The sequence below is a fragment of the Pinus tabuliformis genome, chromosome 3_2 (genome assembly GCF_031772625.1).
Source record: "Pinus tabuliformis cultivar Carrire ecotype Pingquan chromosome 3_2, CPIR1, whole genome shotgun sequence".
Taxonomy (NCBI): Eukaryota; Viridiplantae; Streptophyta; class Pinopsida; order Pinales; family Pinaceae; genus Pinus; species Pinus tabuliformis.
The window spans coordinates 409,436,292-409,450,414 of NC_142302.1; positions in this window are offsets into that span (position 1 = coordinate 409,436,292).

Consider the following 14,123-nt stretch of genomic DNA (forward strand, 5'->3'; position numbering starts at 1 on the left):
AGAAAAAGAAAGGGAGAAAAAAGAAGTAGGATGAGTCATCTCCTGAAAAACCTTCTGCAAACCCTTCTGGCCAAAGGAAACCCTCTGCGGGGTGTCATATATGCGATGAGGATCATCGGACGAGAGATTGTCCACATAAAGCTGAAGTTAAGAAACTCTTTAAGAGTTCAAAAACCTCAGCAGTATTGACTGATCTGTTTCCAAACCCGGGAACCAAACTGGTTGCTAATCAAAATGCTTCCCGATCCCAAGTACTTATGTTGTCCGTTTCAAAGCAACAAAATGATGCTTTGACAAGGAATAAAGATTATGGGAATCCACATCTATCGAACAACAAGGATAAAGATCAACCTAGTAGTTCGACAACAACTTCGACAGAAGTTGCACCACCCATCATTCCTGAGTTGACAATAAAACTGCCAAAGGGAGTGGTACACAAGTCGACATTTAATCCTCGTTCTAGAGCAGCACAGAATTATAATATAATAGAGGACCTAGCCCAATCACCGTCCGCTATGTCGACACTTGAGGTACCGCAAAATTGCCTCTCCCAAAAGCAGGATCTATCATCAGTAATAGGTGGGATTGACCCAATGGATTCCAATCTTGTATCCTTTAATCACAAAGGATATGACCCTCAGTTACCAGCTCAACTAGCTTTCCTTATTCAAGTGAAAGCCGTCAAAAAAATTGTTCATCGAACAATTATTGATGGGGGGCATCTACATGTATTATGTCAATGAGTTGCTGGAAAAATTTAGGCTCACCACCCTTGTCGAGATCGTCAACGTCGTTAAAATCATTTGATGGACGATCATACACTCCATACGGAATTTTAAGTAACTTGCAAGTTGAATTGGGGGGAAAAATAGTAGAAATTGATGTTGAAGTAATCGACAGAAACCTCGATTACAACATCCTACTAGGAAGGCCCTGGATATATGCCATGGCCGCAGTTGTGTCGACCTACTTCAGGAAGATTGCATTTCCCTTCCAAGGAGGAATTAAAATCGTCGACCAACAAACATTTCTCCCTAACAGTTCACAAGTTACGGGAAGCATTCCAATGATCCATGGAAGCAATCATACGCTTCAAAATATTGGAGTAGGCCTCTTAAAAGACCCTGCCTTAATGGGTACTTTTTCCCTACCGCCTCCGAGTAATTTGGCGGAAGTGGCCACAGTGGAAACCTGCAATATGAAATCTTCTATATCTAATGGATTCGGAAGATTCCTAAACATTTTGTCAACATGGATCATCGCCATTATAAAAATATTGTAGCAATCAACTTTCTTGTCATGGGGGGCAAACCCAAATCAACACTCATCGAGTGTTTGGATAGATAGGTCTAAGGAATATGGTACCTATTCAGATCCTTGGTCTCATGTACATTCTACAGACAAAGGAATCATTCAGTCAATGATGTTAGGAGAGGCACCATGGGAAGATTACCACCATCATTCCCATCTTCCAGATTACCACAAATATTATTCCAAGTGACCCTAATCATCCTTCAGTTTTTGATTTTCTATCAAATACTGTAAATACAGTGGATTATGAGGATAGTTCTTTTACAGTGTCAACCTCATTAAAAAATGAAACAACTCCCTTTCCAAATCGAGTCTTTGATTATAGTCTCGTAAAATCCAAGTTGAGACTTTCAAAGATCTCGGAGGTAAACCTTCATTCCAACAACCATGTTGAATGCAATGAAGCTTGGGGGGCATGCACCTCGATTTGCGTTATTATGCTGGGGGCATGCAAACTTATCACGAGCAGTGTTACTGTAGGGTTCAAGCTCGTTAAAAAATAAACCCGCATCGAGCAGTTTTAGCACATAGTTCAAGCTCGTTAAAAAATAAACATAAGACATGAGAAAATGTTTCCCCTCGCATTTAAGCTCGTTAAAAAATGAACTATTCCCCAGTAAATAACCATCGTGAATGTAGTACTTCAGCCATTAAAGCCTTGGTCGTGTTTGCACTGTCACCTCCACTTTTTCATTGGCCGATCATTCACCCCCATTTGATTGTTTACCCATTTTGAGGAACAACTGCGAGGAGTGATCTCACTAGCCATCCTTGTGACACTGCCGTGATTGGAAAATTCCAAACCTTACCTGGAATCAGCTGCTACCCATTTTATCACTCGTTCCTCAAAAGACGAGTCTCCTTTAAGCTCTTTTCAACTGACTCATAAAATATGAAAAGATTGTCGAGCCATTGGCCTCTCCAGCTCGTTAAAGGGACAGGAAGTGCTATCCCTCCTCTAGATTTTAATCTTTTTGGACCTGAGGGATTATTACACAAAAAGATCGAGCGCTTGTTTTGTTCGGCTCGTTAAAAGTATCGAAAATTCATCCCTTCTGTATTGTTTTATACTTTTTCGGACTTAAGGGATTAGATGATGAAAAATGAATTTTGGAGTTACCTTTACGTTCCTTTTCAGACTCTCTAAAATTGAAAAGGACCGAGTTATCTTTGTCGTTAAACTCGTTAAAAGTATAATAGCGACAAACTTGTCTATAGACGAGAACGAGTTTCACTATCGCTAGGCTCGTTAAAACATAGCGATGGGTTTGCCCGAAGGGAAAATTATAGAACAAGCATATGTTATCCTCCTCAAGCTTGACAAAAATAAAGAGGTACTGGTCAGCAATGACTGGGGAAAATTGGGAAGAAAACTTGAAGAAACTTTGTTGGTAGCAAGTCGCTCTTGAACATGACACTTCCACTCCGTGTCCGAGTCAGTTTGGGTTGTTTCATTCACCGGTCACATCACCATGGTCCCATCATACCATCCACATTTGGGGTTAATGCTACCAATCCATCACAACAGTGTCACCGATATGTTCAAGAGAAGTCATTCAGAGAATTCACCTGTGTCTCACTCACTACCATACATTATACTCCATTCTTTCATGACTGCCACCCTGAACCTTATATCACCAGATCGTTTTCACCTCCATTAAAATCATTTGCTCCGTTCCATGTCATTGATGTGGGATTCATTAAGGCCCTCCTGTGATGGATCACTTCTTGTCGACATCAACTCATTATCCAAGAAGTTGATCTAGGAACACCCCATTCAGTACTTTGAAGCTTGCATGCCTCAATGGCAAGTTTCTCACTTCCGGCGACAAGTTTACATCAATGGCCTTCGACTGAAAGATTTTGCGTGGTGTTCGACGCCAAGTCCTTTATTCACACGACGTAAATTGTACTGTAGTACCTTGATGGTCATTATCATTATCAGTGATTCCTCTCGCACTTGTTAACAGTTTACATCATTGGCTGGTAATCAAGCGATGTCTTTCCATGTTCGACTTCAGAACATTTCTCACATGGATCGACTTGTACTCCGAGTGAAGATCGAACGAGATTGAAGACCCCGGATCTAGTTTCATCCATCTGGGCTGCGATATATATTCAGGCAAAATAAAGACATCAAATGTACATCATTGCTGCACAGATAATCATCCAATCAAAAGGATGATGGCTCTATCAGAATCATCAGTCTACACTCAGACGATTGTCTGTCCTATGTACATGAAAATGAATTTATAAAGCTGAGCATGGGAATGCTCGCCTCAGCTAGATAATGAAAATATTATGAAGATAATGTATTGTATTGTATCTTATTACAGGTCTCCTCCCAGCATTGAAAGAACTTCGGATCCTCATAATAAAGCATTTCACCCGACATCAAAAGATTAATGACCTCATGCTTTAGGGGGCAACTGTTATAGACATTTTTGGGCCCTACAACCCCAAGCATGAAATGTCCATAAACCAAGGGCTCCTAAGTCCCTAAAAGTGTTGTTCTAACCCCTAAAGGAACAAGGTCAACAGATTACAGATTCTCCCAGAAGTTCTCCATGAAAAACTACTCAGAATTGGTCAAAACAGGATCATTTCAGTTGCGCCACTGGCTAAGTGCATTGCATCTCACCTAAATACACTGTGTGGGTGTGTTGCATTTCAAAAATCCCTTCTGTGGGGTGCGATGGGTGAGAAATGACAAATGGCAGTGTCATTCCGCAAGGTGGAGAGGCAATGAAAGCTTCCAGAATCTTCTCCTGTGACACTTGCCTCACTGAATTCGACCAAGGATGAGTAAGTGACCATCAATCTCCAAGTGGAAGCAAGAACTATCAGAGGGAAGACACTAATCAAATCTTGAGCTGACTCATCTCCATTACAAACATCTATATATGGATCCCTCATCCCAGAGATCCAGAGGCTGGAATTTTACATATTGTAAGGAATTGTTGTTGGTTTCTTGAGACAAACATCAGATTGTTGGGTGATCTAAGCTTTGTTTGAGGTGAAGAGGGGCTTCTTTGTTGGGAGGTTGATGCTGGGTCAGAAAAACTGGTTGTAACTCCTCTTGGCTCTTTTCTTGTTTATCAATAAAAGCTATTCAAGTTTTCCTCCATGCTTTTGTGTCATTGATGCTTGCTACATTTGTATGGTCAATTTACATCTAATCCTAGATTGTTTATGATTATAGATCCATGTCTTTGTATAGTGCTATGCTTCTGTGATCTTATAGATACTTTGTGAAGCTGGGCGTGCAAGGGAGGAGGTAGCTGAAGAATATCAAAGAAGAGAGGGACCAAATCAGGAGATTAGCGCAAGACAGAGGTTGGTCTTTCTGTTCCTCTCTATCTATAATTCATAAGGGAAAAATGAAAGTAGCTTTTCTATATTTGTTTCTAAGGCATCTGTCACACCTTAGTGGGATAGAGCAGTTCTATATAGACACTTTTCCCTGTAACAAAGAGTTATTCAATGACTTGGAGGAGAAGGACCTCTAGATGCACATCAAGTTGGGAGATGATGGGAGGTATTGTGCGACCGAAATGAATATCATTTCCTTTTAGAGGGAGTCTGGTTCTCCCCTCACATTAAAACATGTCATGTATGTTCCGAGTTTGAAGAACTTGGTTATTGTTGCCATGTTGGAGGATCGTGGATAAGAAGTGATATTTAGTAAGGGAAAGGATTTCCTTCATCACATAGCCTCAGGATAAGTGAAGTGGACTGGGGTTTGAGTGAAGAACCTCTAAAAATTGGATGTAGAATACTGCGCTACTTTGACCACTAAAGGAAAGAAGGTGCAGAGTCAAGACATCGGTGAGTTGTGGCATAAAATATTTGGTCACTTTCACCATAGAGATTTGAAGATCATGCAACAAATTTCTATAGGGATTCCCAAGGGTACACTAGAGAAGAGAGACAAATGAAAAGGGTATACATTGGGGAAGTACAACAAAGCTTCCTTTCATGATAAAGGTCATCAAGTACAAGTGATCCTTGAACGAGTTCACTCAGATGTGTGTGGACCATTCTCGAGAACATCCATAGCCAAGCATAGGTATTATGTAATATTTTTTGATGATTTTTACCGTTAGCGCTAGATTTTATTCATGCATAAGAGATATCATATGTTTGCTAAAGTTTTTGAATTTAAAGCACTTGATGAGAATGATACTGGAAGGAAATAAAAAGCTCTCAAAATAGATAACAATGGAGAACATGTGTCCAATGAGTTCAATAACTTCTATGATTTAGAAGGCAATTGACAAGATTTAATATCACCTCATAACCCGCAACAAAATAGGGTGGATGAAGTGGCATGGGTGATGTTACATGATTAGGGCCTACCATTGCACTTTTGGGCTAAAGCATGCAACCCAGCTGTTTATTTGCATAACAAAAGCCCTCATCAAATTCTTAGGGTGAGTACCCCAGAAGAAGATTTTTTAGGTAAGAAACTAGATGTGTCACACTTCAATATCTTTAGTTCATCAGTCTACTTTCATGTTACTAAGGATGCACGGAAAAATATAGAGCCAACAACTGAGTTGGGCATATTTGTGGGGTATGTGGAGTACTAAAAAGGTATGTTTTTAATGATCATTTCAATGGCTTTTCAGTGGGACTTGTGAATCTTTTACATCATGAATGTGGAAAACAATAGAGAATTATGATAAAATATGTGGAATTAGTATGTAAGACTTAACCGCTGATAGTTGTCATTCTCCTGTGCAGGAAAGGGTAAAAACGAGGAGCTGTTGTTCTAAAGAAAAAGACAAGAACAGGGTAACTGTTGTCCCTTTGACGAAGGACCGAGTGCAAACGAGGCAAAGCAGGTTGAAGCAAACTGGTCCGGAAAAGGAGGAGAAGGCACCAGCTCGGCGGAGGAGAAAAGAAGTGATTAAGGATTAATAGTTTGGCGAATCCCTCAGGATCTTCGATCTTGAGGGATCACTGCTTTATTTATCTTATCGCTTAGACATCTCTGTCGTTACCCTTATATAAAAGGACGGCACTGTTAGTCTGGGGATGATGCTTTTATGTAACTTCTTGCTAAAGATTGAACTCTGATCATCGAGTCTCGTTGAACTTGGCTCATTGTACTTTCTGTTTTATACATTAATATAAACTTGGTGATTACCTTATCTCTGCGTCTGGATTAGCTTAAATTGGTGTACCCTTGAGGCTAAGGGCCCGGCCCCGGAGGACACTTGCTTCTGTATCACTACGATTTGATTTCTGCGTGGTTTGCTTATTGTCAATTAGTTGGTAATCTGATATGATTTATGAGTTACATCACATGCTCTGTTAAGATTCGTTCATTAAGGTTCTTTATATTGACTCTGCATTATATCATCAATACTTTCAGAGTGGATTCAACATTATTAGACTTAATTGAACATTGTTATCATTGTGTTACGGAGCTTTTATGCTGTGTATTTGCGTTAAGGAAATTATCTGAAAGGTGTGTTCTTTATGATTTAGGATTCATGCTGTTCCATTTTGAAGCACAGTTGTAATTCCTGTTGATGGTTGGTGTTAAATCAAATTACTTCTTCAGAGTGTTGTATGTGTATGATTTCCACATGCTATTCTATAATTAGTAATTAATGTTGTTCCATTAGTTGATTGCGTGATTTGCTTGGAGAATGAAAGATTGGAGTTTTGATTACAATGAGTGCATTTGAGTTGACAGGATAAAGTTTGATTATTGCTCGTGAGGTTTAGTTATAGCGATTGCTATTCCATTTCAGAATTGTTGTTCCATTTTAAGCATTGCTGTTCCATTCTAGATTTGTTGTTCAATTTCCTATTTGCCGTTCCATTTTTATCTATTGTTTCATTTACTCGCATTTGGTGTGAGAGACGATCCATGGCCGTAGTGAGCTTCAGCATTTACTGCCTCGCTCCCAGACCCGTGGTCCATGCTCTAATTTCCTTTCCATCAGTTTCCAACGGGATGGGCTATTGCTGTCGAACCCTTGACTGATAAAGTTGCCTAGCTTTAAGAGTGTGTGCTTTAGTCATTTGAAGTAACTTAGTCATAAACAAGCATCAGTTTACTCTTGTATTTTTGTAGGACACTGTACTACTAGCTTTACTCTGACAAATAGCCTCGGATTGAGTCACTATTTGAAATAACCAAACGCTCCTGGATTGACATATTAATGTGAGGTAATTAGAGGTGAAAGAGACCCTTTTTATAGCTCTACATTTTGGCGCCGTTGCCGGGGAAAGAGTGTAGCCATTTGTCTTTTTCAGAGTAGTGTACGAGCCTGCTAGGGAAGAGTTGGATCTTAAAAACGAAAGGTAAGAACCTGCGTGCGGAGCATGTAAAATCCCTGCTCCACTGTCCGCTTTCCTAACAGATTTGCTCTTGCTTTGATTGAATATAATTTAGTAGTTCATTTGAGTGCATGACTAAGCAGAAAAAACCAGAAAAGAATATCAAGCTTCCATCCAAACCCGAAAAATCTAAGGGGCCGGTGACCCTTGGCCGAACAACTTTCATAGACGAAATCTATAAGAAAACAGAATCTCAGCCATCAGTAGGTCCCAGGAAAATCATTTCTAAATAGCCTACTAGTTCCCTTCAGGCCACAGGATCACCATTTGTAGCCTTTGCTAAGGTGCATAGTCAAACTGAAGAGCAGGACTTTTAGGAAATTGAAAATTCTACTCCAGAACTATTGCAGGAAGGGAATTTCAGCAACTTTTGTGAAGGAGAAGGAGAAACAGGGGAAACTGAGGAACCAAAATCTCCCATTGGAACAGATCAGCCATTAAATAACCTAGATAAGGGGAGCGTTGCGAAAATCATTGTTGAGGGAATTCAATCTCCTCAGACATCAGGTATTCCTCTTATCCTAGATAAAGGAAGTGCCATTAAAACTATCCCTGCTAAAATTGTTCCCTCTCAACATAAGAATACCCTCCTAGATATCCCGGAAGGTTATTGGCATATATTCGACCCTATGGCTTAGAACCAGCCAAATACTCAAACCTCTACATTACAATATCCTATAGTGGATTCTGCAGCAAATGCGCCCATGAAAGCTATCCCTCTTCAACATATCCCTACATTTCATAGTCTCACATCAGAAGATCCAGATGCATTTTTATTCGAATTTGATGTGTTGTGTAGAGGATATGATTACACCACCGATCCCCAGAAATTGAAATTATCCCCCTCGACATTAAAGGGGGCTGCTCTAAGATGGTTTATGGGACTAGGTGGTGGGGTCATCAACAATTGGGATCAAATGAAAGAATCCTTCTTAAAAAAATATCAGGATTATTGTAGGTCTAGAGAATTGAAAGATTAAATATTTCAAATGGCATCCAAACCAAACGAAACATTAGAAGAATATGTGGAACGTTTTCAATACAATTTACAAAGATCTCCTTATGCTTCACTACCTTTAACTGATAATGTGTTAAAAACTACATTGATAAGGGGCATGAAGGAACAGTGGATCAAAACATTAAACATTAAGGGAAAAGGGGATATTTATCAAGAGAATTTTGCTGACATTATTGATTTATGCATCAGGACTTCGAGAGGCAGCACAAGAATAAAACCGGCAGAATATGATCGGTTTGCAAGAGACAATAAAATATCAACAGAAGGAGTAACACATGTGGAGATTGGAAATTTATTAGAAAATTTTAAAACTGATATTCTAGGGACACTAACTACACAACTTGATATTATGCAGGCCAAACAGAAGCAGATGGAGGCAGAACAGAATTTGGCAATCTTCTGCCCCCGATGCAGAAAAAAACATAGTCACAAGGAGTGTCCACTGGATACAGTCCAAACATGTGCCATCTGTACAAACGATCATCTTACGGAAAGCTGCCCCTCACTTCCTAGATTAAAAGCAGTATACAAGGAAGCAGAGGAAGAACCAGAATCGATGTACTTGATCAACTAGTGCCGCCAGTGGCAGCCAAGACAATCTGGTATGTTTTCAGATCCAACCTCTTCTTTTCAGCCTCCACAATATAATGCTCAACAATATAATATGTGGCAAAATCAGCCTCCACCCCCATTCTCAAACTGGTCACCACCACCGTTTCCTTCTTCAAACCCATGGCTGAATCAGCCAAACCAATCTGGTTGGCCGAATTTCCCTTATACTCCACCATATTGGCAAAATAGCCCATATCCTCCACAATGGACTCCCCCTACTTCACAAGGTTCACCCTGGCAGACAAACTGGCAAAGACCGATGCAACAGCCAGTAGGAACTATTCCGCTCCCTCAACCTACTCTGCCAGCTCTACAACAAAATCCCCAGTCTAATTTGAGACTGCAACTCCCAACCCAACCCAACCCCAATCCAAATAATAGACCGGTTCAATCTCTTCAAATCATAGAATCACCAGAAATAGGACCTGACCTGCGAGAGTGTAATGATCTTCAATTACGATTTGGACGTATCATTGAAAATGAGGGAGATAAAACAGTTCCTATTGAAGATCAGTTAGTAAGAGAACGTCAGTTGCAACAAGAGGATGCAAATAAGCAACAGTCTCATAATCAAGCAACCACATCCTCTCCCCCGTTCCCAGAACGATTAGTCATACCTCGACCTTTACAGTATCCTGACTTTGACATTCTAGGGGAATTACAAAATTTGTATATAAAAATCTCGTTCCTCCAAGCCATTCAAGATATTCCTATATATGCAAAAACTATTAAAGAATTGTGCATAAAGAAACCAAGGAGGAATATAACAACTAATCCAAAAGTCCAAGTAGTCGGTACTTTATCTGATCTTTTATCTGGGAAAGAATCACCCATTAAATATGAAGACCCAGGAAATCCAATTGTAACTGTTCAAATTTACGGTCAGACCTTGTCTAATGCCTTAGTTGATCTAGGAGCTGCAATCAATATTTTAACAACCACCACCTATCAAAAACTCGGCATTACATCTGTAGAACCTACCTCTACATTGTTAGAATTGGACGACCGATCTGTGATTAGACCAGAAGGTACTCTACACGATGTCATGGTCTCTGTAGATTCCTGGGAATATCTGAACGATTTCCTGATAATTAATCCAAAAACCCGACTTGATGGACACCCGCTAATCCTAGGTAGGCCTTGGCTTGCCACCGCCGATGCTTACATTGGTTGTCGGTAAGGAAATATGACCATCACTAAAGGACCTGATATTAAGAATTTGGTTCTATACCCTCCAGCACAGCCAAGTCCATAATAATTAAAACTAACAAGTATACTGTATCATACCTTACTGATAACATTAGATCTCCATTGACTATACAAGAGGCACTTGATTTTAAAGATCAAACAGAAGATGATGCCATTAACAATTTCATTAGTCAAACTGAAGCTAAATCCTGTACACAATGTCACATGATAGAAGCAGAATTTGATAATGAATTAGAAGAAGATCCTCTAAAAGACACACATGATCAAACAATACCTGTTACTTCTGTCACAAATAGTAAAATTGTGGAAATTGAACCGGGAAAAACTTTAAAGATCAATGCCAACCTCACATTTGAATAAGAAACTAAACTCATCCATCTGTTAAGAAAACATCAACAGGCATTTGCATGGGATTATTGTTGGATAGGTAAATCCCCTCTGCAGACAAAGGCGATCCCACTAGCCCAAAATGGGTCTAGCAACAATCAATTCACGCTGCTATGCAAGTTCCTAGTTGTATACTGAAAAGTGGATTACGAGAACCAACCTGGAGTCCAATGCTAATGTCGAAGCAGAGTTGATACTCCCGTTCCCTTGCTCCAGCAGGTCACAATCCTTGCGATCCTCACAAATGGACACCTGCACATGCAAATAACGAAGCAAATACAAGCATAAAATCCACCAAAGTGCAACTATATTTCAGTCAGAAAGGAAATAAATCAAACATCATCATAATAAACAATGAGATTGGAACCATAATAGCAGTCGTTTATTAATGAATAATAGGCAGAGAAAGATACAACCAAGGTTCTGAGGTTGAACCTCTCCTCTGGCTGGGCGAGCAGCTATATATGCCTTGCAATAGACCTCTTCTCTGTCAGATTTCTGGTAGCATAACCTCTCTATGCTTCAAGACTCTTACTATCACTCAAGACAAGCATAATCACAACTAGCATTACTCAAAAACTAGCTTGTCTAATGCATGAGGACAGACTTTTATAGATGGAGAAGGGAGGAAGATTCAATGCACCAGGACACCCATTGTGGATTGACATTATCTCTGAAAAGCCGTTGTGGATAGATGTCAAGGATAGATGATGACTCTCGACCTCTATCAGATGGATTTTATCCTCAAAAGACTTCGTGATCTGAAGGGAAAAAACATATGGGCGCGCGTTTGTCAAAAATCATTACCAAACTTGGTTGGCACGGGTGTTGTTCTGAGACAGAGCACCAATGGTCGCACCCCCTTTTGAGGATCTCAGTGATTGGCGCGGGTAAGACACTGTGGACTTGCGCCAATGGAAAAAGGGCACTTTTCAGGGATAATTTGCAGAAGGTTTCTTCAGGGAACATGAAGTACATACTCAGGGGAACATAATGCAAGTGTTTTTAGGTTATGTCACTGCTCACAGGTCTTGGAATGCGTCCTCCAACGTACGGAAACGGGGCGATAGGGACGGTGACCAATGGTGACAAATTACTGTGTAACAGATGCCCCCTAAAGCATGAGGCCCGAGAGAGGGAGAGGGGTGAAATGCTTTACAAGAACACATATAGCTGCCGCCGAGAATCTGCATTGAGAGATACGACTGATAGTTCAATTACATGATGTACGTGGTATGGTCGCAGCCATCCATAAGAGAGTACATAAATAATCTAGATCCATAGTATGGACACAGCCATTTGGTTAGGATCAATGAATTGACTCAAGCATGGTCGCAGCCATCCAATGAATGAGTCATGTATGAAGAATCACGCTTGGATTACAACAGACACAATCCAGGGTCTTGCGATCCATCTCGACCCGAACAAAAGTACAAGTTCAAGCATGCGAATATATGAGCTGAAGTCGAACATGCATGAACATCGTCTGATTACCAGTCAATATTGGAAACTGTTAACAGACGCGAGAGGTACCACCAATAATGACAATGGCCCTCAAGGTACTATAGGTACAATCTACGGCGTGCGAATTAATGAGCTGGCGTCGAACACCCGTAGAATCATCCGATCGGAGGCCAATGATGAAAACCTCACGTCGAACACAAAGAACCTGCCATTGAGGCATGCAGGCTCCAAGGCACCGAAAGGGAGTCTCTAGATCAGCTTCCTGGATAATGAGCTGAAGTCGACAGGAAGTGACCTTGATCGAAGGTAGGCCATAATGTTTCCCACATCATTGACACGAGACAGAGAGATAATGTTGTGAATCAAGATCATGTGAACTATCAGATGGAGGTTGTTTCTTTTTAGAGGTCAACTTCTCTTGAACATATCGGCGGCACAACAGTGGAATTGGCAGTATTTGACATCAATGGATCAGAGGTCATGGTGACAAGGCAATGAGCAGATGAGAGGTCAAATAGGATTACCCAAATCCACGGAGGCCAGTGAAAAATGAGATGAGATATCCCCACCCAGACACGAAAGCAGACAAGTGCCATGTTCAAGAGCGACATACTGCCGACACGACAATAATTATGGTTCCAAAATTTTCTTTTCCCCCACCGTTTCCGGCGAGTACCCCAATTATTTTTAACAAGCTTGATGGGGATAACATATGCTCATGGTGCATCATTTCGACAAAATCCGATGTCATCAGGTTTTAGCGAGTCTGACAAAGGAAGAACTCGGCGTCTTTTCATGTTTAGAGAGTTTGAAAAGACAGCAGAAAAGGAAACTCCAGGGGTGTCCTTTTTCATAAAGTTGTGTCCCTCGAGCCCGAAAAAGTATAAAACAATGCTTGAAAGAACCGCTTGACCATTACGATCGAGGAGTACTTTTCATAAATAGTGATTCCAACCTGAAAAAGTAAAAAATCGGTCAAAATCACGTCGCTTCGTGACCATTAACGAGTTTGAAACGAAGAAAACCCGGTAATCTTTTTATGTTTTAACGGTCGACAAAAAGAACTTAAAACGACCGCCCCTTATTAACGTTTAACGAGTCAAGAGGAGTAACTCGGCAATCTTTTCCTCTTTAAACGGTCAGAAAAAGAGCTAAAAGCGGACCTTAAAGCAACCTTTTCATTTATTTTACTGAGCCTGAAAAAGTAGAAAAATGAGCTCGTTTCGTTGCTTGAGTTGCACCAACCCCTGTCATCACACAAAAACAGCGTAAAACCCACATTGACATAAATATATTCCAAAAATACTCAAAAAATATCATTTTTAATGTATTTCTAGGTCAAAAAGTGCTATAAATAGTGAAATGGTAAAAAATAAATTTACTTTTCACTTTTCACCTTGTGAGTTTACCATTGGAGGGTTTTGGGTGCAAAGTTCAACTGCTGATTGCGATCAATCCAGGAGAGCATTCGAGCTGCCGTCTGAAGCAGGTAAGAGGCCTCATCCTTAGCTTCATTTTTATTCCATTTCTTTAGTTTTCCATCCACAGAATGATCCTCTGCAAGGGGGATTGCAAAAACTAGGGTTGCGCCCATTGGCGCGAGTTTCCCGCACGGGTTCGCGCCAATGGGACTATTTTCCTAAAAGGAGGCGTGACATTTTCGCGACTGTTTTGAAAACAGTCGCGCCAACCGCGCGAACCAATTTTGCACATGATTTTGACCATTGAACCTGCAATTTTTCTTGATTTTTGGTTTCACCATTGA